The sequence below is a fragment of the Rattus norvegicus genome, chromosome 5 (genome assembly GCF_036323735.1).
Source record: "Rattus norvegicus strain BN/NHsdMcwi chromosome 5, GRCr8, whole genome shotgun sequence".
Classification (NCBI taxonomy): domain Eukaryota; kingdom Metazoa; phylum Chordata; class Mammalia; order Rodentia; family Muridae; genus Rattus; species Rattus norvegicus.
Genome location: NC_086023.1, coordinates 12,172,205 through 12,188,047, shown reverse-complemented (window position 1 = coordinate 12,188,047; position 15,843 = coordinate 12,172,205). Strand labels below are relative to the sequence as shown.

General features: G+C 39.7%; 1 protein-coding gene across 9 annotated transcripts in view; it reads left to right on the top strand.

Moving 5' to 3' along the window:
* The window catches only part of C5h8orf34 (similar to human chromosome 8 open reading frame 34), a 539,213-nt gene that overhangs the window by 372,165 nt on the left and 151,205 nt on the right, over positions 1 to 15,843 (top strand). The gene's annotated exons all lie outside the window — the stretch shown is intronic.

Sequence of the window (15,843 nt, the reverse complement as noted above, 5' to 3'; positions counted from 1 at the left end):
GATTCAAGATGATCATAAAGTACAGAAACATAAGGCGAGAAGCAACGAGGATGTTGCTATGGGACCAGAAGCCCATGGTGCTATTTGGGGTAGTGGAACCTTTAAGAAGTTTGATCTACTGTCAAGATGTTAAATGTTAAGTCTTTGGTGGCACTAGCTTGTTTTCCCATTTGCATCCTGGATATCACAAGGTGAACAGCTTCCTGTACTACAGGCTCTCACACTGCACCATGATATACTGTTACATTACAGGTCCAAAGCTAACCAATCACACATTGAAATCTCCAAAACTCATAGCCTTTCCTCTCTAGTAGATAAATGTCTCAGAAATTCTGTTATGGTGCTAGGAATAAACCGCAGTGATACAGAGGAGGATTAGTAATTTGTTTTCAACAGAGTTCTTTATTGGAATGAATCTGTGTAACTAAAGACAGGTTAACAACAGAAACACAAATACAGTTAATTACCGTGCACAAGCCACATGTGCATAGACACATCTGCAGTGTGAGTAGTTTTTAAAGTGACAACCTTGAATTTTAGTGTTTGTAGCTTCTTCAACAAATAACAGTATATTTTTAGACAAGTAGAAAGATTAAAATCTTTGATCTTTAGGCTAGCAACCTATGGGAAATAAACACACGTGTCAGAAAAAGACTAGCTAGTGCAGTTCTCAATAAACGTCTATGTGATTAACCCCAACCAGTAAGGATCGAAAGCTGTCTTCTCTGGTTAAACTCCCCTTTACTGGGAAGAATCTAGAGGAATAGAGGGAGTTTCCTTTTATCCCTGAAAACCCATTCCTGCTTTAGGAATGAGAGACCCACACTCATTTATTTCAATGTATCTTCCAACTCAACCATCTTTCATTTCTGGTGACAGAATTTGCTGGTCTTCTACAATGGGCTAAGGGGAAATTTTTGCTAGTATTATAAAACTTTCAGTACATAATTTAAAGAGCAAATGAATTGTACCAGATATATGAGAAGAAGCAGAGAGAAAGCTTAAGAAAATCATTACCGAAAGTCCTTGTCTAAGTAGAATGGGAAAATGTGTTTGTAATCTCAGCAGTCATTAGCTGGAGAGAAGAGGACAAGACTTGAAGGAAGCCTTAGTTACATAGAGAGTATGAAGCCAGAGGGCTTGACACTAACATCATTTAAGAGAAAAAGCAAACGCAAACTATGCTCAGTCTTTAGTCCACCTCCTCCAGCTGTTCTGTGTTGGCCAGTGATAAAATACATTAAAGGTTTTTCTGAATAAGGAGCTAACTTCCACATGTAAAAAGTAATTAATACTAGTAATAATAATACAGTTTGTAATTGTTTTCCCACTTTTTGCATTGCTAGATTTTCCAAAAATAAATGAGTTCTGCTTTTTCAGGTTTGATTAAAGAGTCTTACACTCTAACCTGATGACTGAGGGCCTTTGGCTCTTGGCAGGCATCTTTCTGTCATGGGAGATCATGGTCTCAGCATCCAGAGCCTGTTGTATAGTGAGTTGGATGGTGATGGCAGAAAGTGACTGAGAGAATTCTGAGGAAACCTTCTTCCTGTGCTCTCCGTGGAAGCGGAGAGGCAAAAGGGTGCATGTTTCCACTATTGATTTAACTATTCACTGTTTAACAGAACCAGGAAAATCCTCTGTCTCCCTCACAGATCAGAAAAACTGTCCTTGGGAAGATGAAGTAAAGTAACTCAGATGTCAAAGCTCATACTTTGTGACCAAAGAGGACCAGGATAAAGAGGGTTGTAAAGCCACCATGTGGTTGCTGGGACTTGAACTCAGGACCTCTGGAAGAGCAGCCAGTGCTCTTAACCACTGAGCCATCTCAACAGCCCTCAACACATGCTTTTTAAACCTTCAGGAGTTGTGACTTCACACAAACACAACTTTAACCTCAATTTCTAGCATGACCAAGTTCTGTTACTTCCAAGTGGAGTTTCCTTCAGTTGGTTTTCTGACACCCCAGTATCTGGCACAAGAGCTAACCCCAGACAGGTTGCAGCTCACATTCTGATGTAGATGGTTTCAAATGACACAGTAAGAGGCTGAGAAAACCAGGAAGGGACCCCCAAGAAGGCTATGGGTGTTACAATGCACAGTCTGCCTAGCAATCCTTCGTTCAGTTCAAGCAATGCCACACAATGTCTGCCTTCTTGCCTCTTACATGCCCCTGAAAGTGGAATTCTGATAAGCTCCCCTCTAAGCACCTTTAATTAGGAGTGTGTGGAATGCTTTGTGAGAGCTATGTTTGTTGAAGCACAAGGGCACCAAGTTCACAAGTGAATTAATTAATCCCCAAACCTTAGGGAAACAAGAATAGACCCTAAATGCCTTTGATCCCCATTCCCCTTTCAGGCTATTAAAGATTTTTCCAAAATAGCATACAACAAAGACGTGCTGTGTCTCTAGGTTGGAAGATGACAATTTTAGAAGGAATTTACCTTATGCATGTCTATTGATAAAATGATCACAAAAATTGTCATGACAGAGAACAATATTTCAGTTTTGAGCAAAATATCAATCTCGCTTTAAAAATAGCAGCTGTGAGTCTTCCAGCTCTAATACTGACTTCTGTTGTCAAGCACTTTAAGTGTTGCAACAGCATTATTGAAGCTTATTTTGTTGTCACGATGGGGTATTGACTAAGATGGCTCCTACAGGCAGAGGATGAGCCATTCTGTGAGAGATTGAAACGAAAAGCAAGAAAATGTAGTCCTTGCTTTTCACTCATGACTAGAGAGTTCTTATTGATTATTCCCTGAATGGTGTTTTGTACTCCCTGGTACATGTAGTCAAACTGAAATTACTTCAACTACTTACCTATGGAGTTATAGTTCACAATGGCTTGCATAGCATGAACCAAACAAAAGATTTTGTTTATCTGCATGAGTACTTTCTACTGTCTCCATCGTCCATGAGGGGTTAGCTTTACTAATCGGAAGAAGTCATTTAGAATCAAAGTGGGCTGGTGCTTTTATAACTATCAAAGTATACTGAATGCTTAATAATATTTCCTAAGAAGTAGGGTTCTCAGAAGATGCAGTTCATTCACAATACTTGGTACTTCCAATGGATAGTGAAATACTTGAGTAGAAAATCACGTTGGGATGACTGCAGCGCTTTGATAAGCCTGCATGTTCACTGGTAGCTGCCTTCCAATTAGAGAGGCTCTCCATAATTTAAATATAGCCATTCATTCTCAAACAATCAGAAAGTCTATCACATCTAAATTGTATATAAAGACTGATGAAAATTAAAGAAAAGAAGTTCTGAGTATGAAATGATATAAATTAAAGAATGAAGTCTGCATGAAATGGTTGTGTATCCAAAGACTGCTTGGCTTTCTACAACACTTTCAGTTTCTGAAAGCAGAAGGCATGTGGAAAATATTCCACTGCAAGTAAATCACATAAGCTTTCTAGAGTTCATTTGACATGTACAGAAGAAAGCATACGGCGGAGATGATGGCAGTAACAATTTCAAATGGCAGCGTGAGCAGCAGATATGTTCTGGACACTATGCCAAGAGAGGAGTCACTCTAATGTCCTCATGTCTGACAGGCGTTTGCTTGTCCGGTTATGCAGATGTGTATTTATACAGTGTTGTCCTGATTAAGAATTTCAAAAGCATTGTTAGTAGAAGGACAGAACTCCTCTGTGTTTCCATTACATCACTTCCAGACTACACATACTTCACATTACATAAAGCAAACCTCTTCCTCCTCGAGGAGCTTATCATCCTCTTTCAGGATTCTGTCCAAATGCCAGTAAACAGGAAATTTAGAGATTTCATTAAAAAATGATTTCTCATCCAAGATTGCACTTATTGTGCAGGGATATGTTAAACACAAATGTGCTCAGGCCAAGCTTACTGACCCAGCACAAACCTGATACTTTGAAAGCATGTAAAGCTCAGGGAAAATGCTCCAGTAAGACATTTCCCAGGGCCAAGCGCCTGTTGCCCAGTAAGTGAGGAGTACAGCAGGCCTAGCTGATGCAAAGGGAAGACAGAACATATTCTATGCTTAGGCATGAATATCCTCTAGTCTCCTAGCATATGGAGGAAAATATTCCACAGTGGACACTTGGTACAAATTTTTTTATCAGTATTCTGTTGTGTATTATGAAACAAAATATATGAGAGTTTGGCTGAGTTTGAGAGTTATAATTTACTATGAACTCTATCATTTATCTGTCTACCTATCTATCATCTATCTATCCATCTATCCATCATCCTATCTGTCCATCTATCCATCCACCCATCCATTTATTTATCCATCTATCTACCCATCATTTTATCTGTCATCTATCTACCATTTTATCTATTTGTCATCTATCTATCTATCTATCTATCTATCTATCTATCTATCATGTATCTTCATCTTCATTTCATTTCTATTTCTATATTGTTTCATGAAATAGAGATCATACATCTATAATTATCCTTTAATTTTATATGACTCAGCTGTCATATTTATGTGTATCTGCATTGAGTTTTCTTGTTGTTTAAGACACTATTATACTTATATTCTTATTTTTAGTAACTCTGCTCTTTAGATGAAATTTACTTCTTGATCTAGTGATGAGTAGCTTTCTGATTTCCTTAAATCACCTCCTTAAGATAAATTTCTCAGCAGAAATGGTGACTCAAAAATAATATAAATTCTAATTAATCCATTTCTGAGTGGTGCAAAACTTTTCATTTCAAATTATGTTACATATTTTAATGCTATACAACCGATATACACTCAGTGTGCCAGCTACAGAACTGTGAAATGTTAGATGCGTGCTTATTGCCCTTCTGAACATTATGCTAGATTTCTTCACTAATTTATAAAACATGCATCTTGTTTTCTTCTTTCCTGTCCCCACTCTTCTTTTATACTTTTGTTAATGATTTTTTTTCCTTTTAGACAAGGTTTCTTTAACTAGTGCGGGCTTGCTTTAAATCTGAAGCTAATCATTAGCCTACCCCTGCAACCCCTGCTACGCCTGCTACGCCTGCTACCCCTGCTACCCCTGCTACCCCTGCTACCCCTGCTACCCCTGCTACCCCTGCTACCCCTGCTACCCCTGCTTAGTTGTGTACTACTGCATCTAGCTTTAAATTTTTAATGGCAACAGTTGTACATATTTGTACCAAGTGATGTTTTGGTGTATGTGCATAGTGTATAATTTTTAAATTTAAGTGAACGTATCTATTCAGGTGTTTAGCATTCCTTATGCTGAAAAGATTCCAAAATTTTGAAATGCACAATACCATTATTATTGTCTATGGTTGTATGTATCCTATTTCTGTGCCTAGTTAAAAACTAGCATAACTAAGTTTAGATTATTGAATTATCAAAAAGGGTGTCTTTTGCTTCTCTTGTAAAGTGTGGAATTATTAGACCCAAACTCCTGATGACCCCTTGCATTTTTGTTTTGTTTTGTTTTGTTTTTTACACTTGTTGATTAGGGCCGAATCCCTCTTCCACTTCTATGTATCGTCTCTTCTGAGGATCGTACCAGGCGCATTCTGGTCTTAGAGTGCTGGGGGGGGGGTGTATTTAAGCCTCTTTGCATTCTTCAGATGGTTGTCTCCTAATTATATATCACGCTTATGAATGAGTTCTCCACTCTGCTTCTTCCTGCTTACCTGGTCCCAGGGAAGTTCAGTCAGGGAAGCGGGAGAATATAGAATTCTGAACTTGTCAATATCCAAGAATGTCTTTAAACTGGTTGAAAACTTGGGTAGAACATCTCAGTTTTTCCTGGATATCGTGGGAGCTACTGATTTGGCATTTACAGTGCAAGTGGTTCCAAGTGGAGAGGTTCCCAGCACAGAGTATCGTCATTTTCAGGCCTCTCAGCTCTGGATTATGGGAAGTTCCCTGCAATTTAGCACTGTGATTATTGTACATGATTGTTGTAAAAACTTGGAGGCCATATCCCTAGGTCCCCACTGAAGGAGCCTTTCTTTTTGATGTGGTTATACATCGGCGCCACAGCCTTAGGCAAGAACCTTGCAAGCTGACTGTTTCTGGTATCTGAGAGAATCTTCTGTGTTTTTTATCCTTAATCTCCCCCATCTGGCCAATAGTCTCAAATAAGAGCTATGACTCTATCCTTCTGCTCTAGTTATATCAGAGGCCAAAAGCACATTGACAATTTGATGGATTGTTTTATGGATATGAAATCCAGGTAAAATGTCCAGGCTGCCTGTGGCTCACTCTTCTGAGCTGTTTTCCCCTCAGTCCCTCTGATTCCAGAGGGCATTGAGAGATTAGCCTTTCTCATGGTTACTTTGTGTTTAGGAAGTTTGGAATGACCCCAGGCTGTCTTTTGTACACATAGCTATAGTGTGTTGACTAAATTAGTGGCCCACATTCTGGCCCTATCTGCCTGGAAAAATCTGGTGTAGGACTTCTTAGGTATGTTCAGAGTCAATCCTGGTTCAAGTCTCATCCCCAGAATCTCATTTTGTGTTGACAGTTTTATGCTTAATCCGAGGAGAAGCAGAAGAGACCAGCAACAACACATCTATTTTCCACGTTCATTTCTCAGACTTGGTCTTTAAAATCCTTAAGTCTCTGCCAAAAAATAATTAGCAATCCAGATAAGAGGTACTCATGACAACTTCATGCCTTCCATCCTGCATATCTGAGAGAACCATGAATTTTATGAAAGGGTTACAGGAGTTTACAGGCCCATATCTCACTTTGAGAGATAGGTCGCAAAGAGGGAAACTTATGAGGAAGGGGCATGGCTTTTATCTTGATGTCTTTGTCAATCATACTGTTTTAGAGGTTAATGCTCAGAGCTTCTTGTGGATTTTAGAAGCAGAAGTTCATAAAATCTTTGGGGTAAATGGGATTATTGCTTTTCTTGCTCAGTTCCTCAGGAAGGAGCTTTGTCTAGAAGCAATTATTTGTCTGCCTGTACTATCAAGAGAGTGAGGCCAGAAGCATCCACAGATGAATGCTAGGAGGGGGACGTTAATGCCCCAGCGAAGGGAATGGAAGGAAGGCACTTTTGGGTTTTCTTTCTTGTTGTCAGAGATACTGGGGTAAAGCATGTCTAGGCTCTGGGAATACTATCCAGGAGATCTGAGAGACTGTGCCAAAAGGGTTAGATCAGTGCAAGAGATCAGTCACAAATAGATGGACCTGGAGTAGATGAAGAAAAACCGTAAGCACAATGAAGAAGCAGGTTTGGAAAGCTGGAGGGGACAGGGCAATTCCAGTTGTGTCTGAATTACTGCTGGGATATGGTGATGGTTCTTAGAGTAGCAGTGAGTGTTTTTGTTTTGTTTTGTTTATTTGTTTTTGTGTTTGTTTGTTTGTTTTTATAGGGAAGGAAAGAGCACATCAAAATGCAGGAGAAACCTGGTACTTTGAGAGCCACAAATAAAAGCTTCCCTATAAGACTCGGATGCTGTGTGGAGATCACAGGACCTGGCCTCTGGCCTTAGGAAACGTGTGATGCCAATGAAGCAAACATGTAAACACACACAAATCATGCGAGATCACAGCCATAGATGTAGAATACAATTGTACCTTTATAGGTTCTCAGTGGGATTATCTTTCTGTTTTTGTTTTGTTGTTGATGGCAGTTTTGATTCATTTGAAAGCATCAAGATTGAATGGACATAATTTCTTAAGATGTCCTTTGAAAACAAAACCCAGAGAAATATACTAGAATTCTGCAGTGGTAAATTAACAGTTAGAAGGAATTAGAAGTGACCCAAAATTCACTGTCACAAAGGCAGCTTTGCAAATCCAGAGCAGCCTTATTTATGGAGAGAAGAGGTTTCCTACCTCCTTCAAAGAAAGTGGTTCAAAATAATTGTTAAAACCCAAACTCTTAATTTGATTTCCTTGATTTAATTGATATTCCTTTGTGATGCCATTAGTTTTTCAATGGAAGAGGAAGATCATACTATTCAAAGTAATTGCATGAACTAGTATTTCACTTGCTAATCTTTTGAGGGAAAGATTTTGTAATCTAGAAGGAGAAAACCTCCCCACAGCTTCATACAGTTGTTCGATCTCCATGTGTTTGTCTCTCTGTACTTCTTCATATATGCCTAAAATGTCTTTTAATATTGTTGTGTCCCAGACTAAATTCTGTTTAATTTCTCTCAGATTTCTCTTAAATTTTATACCTCAGACAAGGACCAGATTATCATTTCAACTGCTCAGTGCCCTTCTCCCCCCCCCCAAAAAAAATTGATAGCAGGTCTCTTCTTTCTTTCAAGCTCCATATTGATATTCCATGTATCGGATATACAGTTACCACTCCAAGGCATATCCAGAATCCATCTCGTTCCTTCACTATGGTCACAGAAACAGGAGTATTCTCTCTCTCTCTCCCTCTCCCTCTCTTTCTTCTTTCTTTCTTCCTTTCTTTCTTTCTTTCTTCCTTCCTTCCCTCTTCCTCCTCCTCCTCCTCCTCCTCCTCCTCCTTCTTCTTCTTCTTTCTTCTTCTTCTCCCTCCTCCTCCTCCTCCTTCCTCTGACAACTCACCATCCTATTCACTTTGTCCTCCACTTGACTAAACTCATTGCTTGAAGATGCTTGAAAAGGCAATTTCTGTATATTGCAGTACCATTTTTCCAGGGTTCTAGAATACTCTGTCACTTCATGTTTCAGTTCAAATATTACATTTGAGATCAGCCTTCTCTGAACACCTCCTGAGAAGTTGTATACTCCTTAATATTGGCTTAACCTTTCCTTTCTTTAATATAAACTGTATTTCTTATAAACCCTCAGCTGTGTGTATTTTACTTGTCTGACCCTCCTTTCTGCTTATATAATCTAAACTCCACAAAGTTGGGATTTGTGGTGACTTTTCCCAGCCTCTCTGGTGCCTGTGCCATCAACTGTCCACACAACCCATCATCCATGCTTTGCTCCTGTTTCTCTGGATTATCATTCCAAAGGAACTCAAGCATTTCAGCAGTCATAGTTGCTGCTGTCATTGTGACTGCTTTATCACATTAGGCATATCATCCTGTTGGGACTTTCCACTCTGTGAGTGTCTGCTATCCTTGCTCTTGTTGAAGCTATCAGCTGGTGTGGTATTCTCCTGTTCTCTTCCTCTTAACCCATCCTCATCTCTGTCTATCATTTGCTCTTCCTGTCTCCCTCTATGTAGCCAGATCCTAGGCTTATTAATACTCTGCTCAAGTACTGCCCACTCTTAAAGCTTCCCCAGTATGTGTATCCTTATGAGTTCCTGCATGCATTAGAAGTGTCAATTAAACATTCAACTGATTATTCAGTGACAAAGAAGCACTTGATGAATATCTATCTACTCTTAAGTTAAATACTGCTTCTTCTAGAAAGTTTTCAGACAAAATAATGAATGTGTGCAGAAAAGTAGTGATTTATCTATACAGACTTGCTAAGTCTTCTAGTATAATGTTAAGAATGATACTTGTTTAATTGGACGTTCCTTTGCTCATGTCTTTGTTCAACTGGAACAAAAATGTTAGGGATTTTGTTTGTCCTTTTCTAGGTTTCAAACCCAGGGTACTGTGCATGCTTAACAAGCACCACCACTGAGCTTCTTCCCAAGACAACAGAATGGATTTGAGAAACATATTAAGAAATATAATACTTCATTGAATCTTTTGGGTTATTAAAAAGGGACAAACTGACCAAATGGGACAAATGGCCTGGTCTACTCCCTCACTGCTTACATTGTTCAAACTCCCTCCTCGGGAGTTAGTTCTGTGCTCCTCTTGGTTCTTTTCGATGAGACCTTGGAGGTTCTTTCTGTGATTTCCATAGCAAAATAGTGAAATCCAGCCAACATCATCCACAGTATTACACCCAATGTCCTCAATGAGCTCTGTCCTTTTCCTGACAAATCCACTTCCTTGGGTCTACATTGTGCAAGATCTGGGTAATTTCTCACAAAATTTATGTCACAAGTGTTTCTTATATACCAGGTTCTGCAACAAGCATAATAATTCCCATCAATATATCTGTTATTGTTAAATTCATTGTGAGGACTGTGCCAGTAAGGAGCCCACAAAATTTGGGATACACTTTTTCAGTGTTTATTGGCTACTATGAAATTAAATCTGATTTTAATTTATTTTAAACTAATATATTCATAGCCTTTCTTAGCCCCATGTGTTTGTCATGGGGCTGCACCTTTGATGCACCTCCAGTTGTGGTGTGTTAATGAGTGGTAAGCAGATTTGTGGAGGGACAAAATTCAACATCTCACTTATTTCCGTCCTGTTATATAGTATTTACTACTCAGGGATAACACTGAGCAATAGTGTAATAGTGGTCTACATGCAAATCATGGGTTAAGAAAAGCCATTGCCCAAGAGTCACTCCTGACTAGGTATCGGTGAATAAGTGCTTTGCCCCTTCAGCCTTCAAGTTATATCTCATTAGGTTCCTCATGGCTTCGCATACTTTGGCATTAAGTAGCAGCCATCTGCTAAGTACAGTGGTTGGCTCAGTGATCCATCATCACTGGATTTGTGTTTGTACTTTGCATACCCATGTCCTGCTTTCCTGTTTCCTGGATTACACATCAGCCCCTGACTCATTCACTGCATCAATGTGGACCAGGTGGAGAACCACTTGACCAATGTGGGACACATGCAGGATGATATTTCGGCCTTCTCAAGGGCATGTCGTTCTAAGAGTCTGTAGAGATTCTTACCTGCCATCTGGGTCACATATTTCTTTACTTCCAAACTGAAATAATCATTGAAAAAGTATCTTAAAAATCTTCTCAGAACCCATAATGTACCAAATTTAATTAACCCTTAATCCTTTAACATAGGTTAGAGGGACAGAGATCTTTCTCCAAGCTGACAAACATCTAAATAAACAGGTGAGACACAGTGAAGCAGAGAGATGGGAAGGATTTGCAAAGATGCTAAGACTCCCAGAAGAAAAGCTTTGGAAAGGGGGAGGATCCAGGGTGAAAACCCGAGGAATAAGCCAATGGAATAAAGGAGGACAGAGGGATTTGGCCAGAGATAACAGTACAGCAACAGAGGACTCACAACAAAACGCTTTGAAAGTGAAGCAGCTCTGAGTTTGCAGATCATTTAACCCCAGGAGAATATCCAAGAAGATAGATTTGCAGACACAAGTAGGGATTGTCCAATGGAGGGAGTCAAATAATTTTCTGAGGAAACCGTAACTTATCTTGCAGGAGATAAGAAGTCAATACAAATGGGAGCTCTTAAGCCCTTTTGGGCCAAACATTATTTTGAGAAACCTCCTAAAATTATGGTCTTTCCCTCTTTCCAAAGAAAGAGGTCACAAACACTTAAAACTCCTCATTTTCTTCACTGTAATTTATTATGAATCCCCTAAAACCTAAGGCACCACTCAAATTGCTGATGGCAAGGCTGAGCTGCTGAAATATTCCTGTGCACAGCACATGAAGAAGTCCTAGTGCATCCCAGGGTGCACTCATCCCAGGGTGGTTGAGGTACAGACCAAACCAAAGTAAGATGAATGGAAACTGTGAAAGTGGAGGTATTGATAAGAGTATTTCAAGAGCTTTGCTAAGTATAATACATAAGAAAAGATAACAGCAACATCTGTTAGACAATGTGGGGTCAGTGTGTGTGTGTGTGTTTGTGTGTGTGTGTGTGTGTGTGTCTGTCTGTCTTTCTGTCTGTGTATATCTATGTATGACAGAGAGAGACAGATACAGAGAGGGAAAGGAGGGAGGAAAAGGACGAGGGAGAGGGAGAAGGAGAGGGAGAGGGAGAGGGAGAGGGAGAGGGAGAGGGAGAGGGAGAGGGAGAGGGAGAGGGAGAGGGAGAGGGAGAGAGTCTATAGCTGCTAGAGAAGTAAGCTTGCTCCTATCCTATGAGGAACAACAGGGCAAATGCATAGAATGAATAATAATGGTGGGATAGAGGTGGATAAAACAAATTGAAGAGCAAGAAAGACATGAGACCGTGGACCTCCATCACCAGCCCGGTTAATAGATTCCTCCTCTGCAAGCTGGGAAACAGAAAAATAAAGAAGCTAATTATGGAACTCATGTATGGAACAGAATTGAAGATTTTTATTAGTAACGAAATAATTTTTTTCTGAGTGGTACAGAAGGAAGGTATTTATATTTGGAAAGTCCTTGATAAAAATGGAAGAAAGAAAACCAAGACGTCTCCCTTTAAAGGTGCCGTCAGACCCTCAACCACTCATTGTTCCTATATTTCCTGCCATGAGTATTTTGTTCTCCCTTCTAAGAAGGAATGAAGCATCCACATTTTGGTTTTCCTTCTTGGGCTTCATATTATCTGTGATTTTTTTCTTAAGTATTCCAGGCTTTGGGGCTAATGTCTGTTATCAGTGAGTGTATACCATGTGTGTATTTTGTGATTGGGTTACCTCACTCAGGATATTTTCTAGTTCTATCCATTTGCCTAAGAATTTCATGAAGTCATAGTTTTTAATAGCTGAGTAATACTCCATTGTGTAGATGTACCACATTTTCTGTATCCATTTCTTTCTTGAAGGACATCTGGGTTCTTTCTAGCTTCTGTCTATTATAAATAAGGCTGTTATTAACATAATGGAGCATGTGTCCTTGAGACTGCCCCACCTGTGATCCATCCTAAATGCTGCCACCAAACCCAGTCACTATTGTTGATGCCAAAAAGTGCTTGCTGACAAGAGCCAGATATGGGTGTTTCCTGAGAGGCTCTGCGAGAGCCCTACTAATATAGATGAGGATGCTTGCAACTGACCATTGGACTGATCAAGGGGACCCCAATGGAGGAGCTAGAGAACAGACTGAAGGAGTTTAAGAGGTTTGCACCACCATAGGAAGAACAAAAATATCAAGCAACCAGACCCCACCAGAGCTCCCAGGGACTAAACCACCAATCAATGAGTACACATGGAGGGATCCATGACTCCAGCCACATATGTAGCAGAGGATGGCATTGTCCAGCATCAATAGGTGGAAAAGCCCTTGCTCTTGTGGAGGCTCCTTTCCCCAAGGCCAGAGCGTTGAGGTGGAGTGGGGGGTGGGGAGTGCGAGCACCGTCATAGAAGCAGGGGGAGAAGGTATGGGAGAGGGGCAAAATGGGATAACATTTAAAATGTAAATACATAAAATATCCAAGAAATAAAATTAAAAAGCATAAAGTTGCTATCAATCCCTCTGTACTCCCCAGTACTAGGGATCTTTATTAACATAGCATAACACAAACAACACCATTATTGTTAATTGTTACTTAGTTTCACACAAGCACCATGTGGCAGATTCTTGCAGGCTTGGATTCTGGGTGGCATTGGTGGAAAGATGGCATGGGAAGGAACTGAGGACACATGAATTCCTGCAGAGGAGGGAAGCAGGGCAATTTGGGAAACCTGAATATCTAAGAAAGAACATGAGGAACAGGAAAATACAATTAAAATAGTTCCAAATGTGTTAATGGGAATGGCATTATGAAAAGTCATAAAGTAACAACGTACTTCCAAGGAACATAGGCATTTCTGGTACCAAGTGACTGTGAGAATCCTATCATTGGGTTAGGGATGATGAAGCAGAGGAAGTCCAGGGACTTCGAGATTATCACATATGCATATGAATGGATACCCAGGTATACCAGATACTAGGGATCCATGAATTGAAAGAAACTGGAGACCTACGCAGACTCTATTACCAGAGAGAAGAAAGGGTTATCTACACAGTCCCAAGTGAGCAGAAGTTGAAGGGTGGGCACCGTTCCTTGGAGAGGAGTAATGTAGTAATAATACTTTTCTTCTTCATGCACATGCTCTACCATTGAGTTCTATCTCACTCACTGGGAGAATGGCTTCAGTGTGACAAGGAAGGGTGGGGGGCAGCGTGTGTAGGGGATGATTCAGCATGACAATGAAGAACAGAGGCATTCAGCATAGGAGTTAAAAATATAAAGAAGTTTGTTTAATATGAAAGAGTGGTTTTAGAAAGCAAATAGAAATGGCTTGGAAAAGGCGTGTGGTAAAGAGGAAAATCAAAACAGAGTACGTTTTTAAAGACTGTATTTCCCGGACATTCCCTCCCAACCCTTGTCTGCGCAGCAACTCTAACCTCCAACAACAGTGGTGCTCTGTGGCTTGCAGCTCGGTGAATACTGGCAGAGCAGTCGAGCACATCGCCCCCAGGGAAAAGGTGCCAAGTCACAGCAAACAGCTTCTCGGGCATCTGGAGGGCAGTGCTTGGATGAAGATGAGCCAGCTTCAAGGACACCCAATTCACTGGGATGTATTCATAGCTATGTGTCTGTTCAACTCAGTTACACCAAGGACTCCGAAACCAAAGACAAGTAGAATTTCCTTTGATCCTTGCAACAGTTGGCCCAGCACTGATCAAATTATTAAATGTTAAGTAAACATTTGCCTCTGCTGATTCATGAGGTGAGAGAAAAACAGGAATAAACACAAAAACAACAACAAAAGGGGAGTTTATTGTTCATTTTTCAATTCCTCAGACAGTTCTTACCAGGCTGGTGTTGAACTGCTCTCACATCCTCTGGGCTGGGATTACAAACTCACAAACAAGTGCTGTCACATCAGGGAGCCATTCTTTGTATCTTTGTGGAGAATTTCTCTTCTTTTTACATTTTAATCTACTGTTCATTATACAAGTATGTTTAAACATTTGTGAATATTTTAAAGGTCAATTTTTAAATTTTTGTTTATGTCTAAATTATGTACGCACATATGAAAGGTTCTTTTGAGTGGCAGGAAGTGGGTACAACCTGGATCTGTAGTTATGGGCATTTGCCAGCCACACAATGTGTGTTCTCAGACCGGAAACGTGGGTTCTCTGCAAGAGCAGTAAGCACTCTTAAACACTCAGCTATCTCTCTATCCCCTTGTTAATTTCTAGTAACAGATTTAATTATAACATTATATATACATTGTTTGTTTACACTTTCTTAAAGAATTTTGACAGAATGGTCATGGAAAAGAGAACTCAAAAAACAGTACTTGATATTATGGGTTATCAAAATACTTTTCCTAATTTGTTTACATTAATTGGAAAGAGGAAAGGGATAGGATAGGTTTGGAGAAAAATATAGCTCATCAGTTATTTTAAAGTACTGTTTCCTGTGGTAAAAATGGTTGAGGTATAAAATGCATACATAGCTGACTAAAAACTATTTCAAGAAAATTATCCTTGGCAAATCTTTAACTTTTCTCTTTTATTATTTACTAATTTGTGGGTGTGGGTTTTCCCATGCCACGGAATGCATATGGAGGTCAGAGGACTTGTGAGTGTCGGCTCTCTGCTTTTTTACCTGTGGGTCTAAGGGAGCAATCATAGATGTTCAGTCGGCGACATGTATCTCTTTACCTGATGACCATCCTACTCAGCTTATACAGCTCAGAAAACATAATTTTATTTACAGAAGGCTAATCTAGCACACATTGTGGCATAGAGAGAAATACAGAGAATGCAATATTATAAAAAGCAAGCATAATTTCCAAATATTTATAATTTTACAAAACGTAAAGAGAACAAGTTATTGTGTGATTCCACCATGACGCAAAAAGGAACGGTAAAACTGAAAAGTTTAACACTGAGCCCGATATAGTTACGAGTTACACTTTTTGTTTTTAACAAAACTTAATTTTACATGCAAACCATGTATTAGTATTTCCCTAGGGAATGATTTGTCATTTGCTCAGTGTACAAAAACTGTGAAGGCATTGGTGGAAACTCCCAGTTTTGTGACTGTTTCATAACCTCCTTCAATATTTACAGAGCTGAACTTATTTAGGGCAGAATTCTGAGACATATTGCTGATACCCACCTTCTTCTCTGAAGGCAGTTTCACAACGTTTTATCAAAACAAAGTTGAATTCGA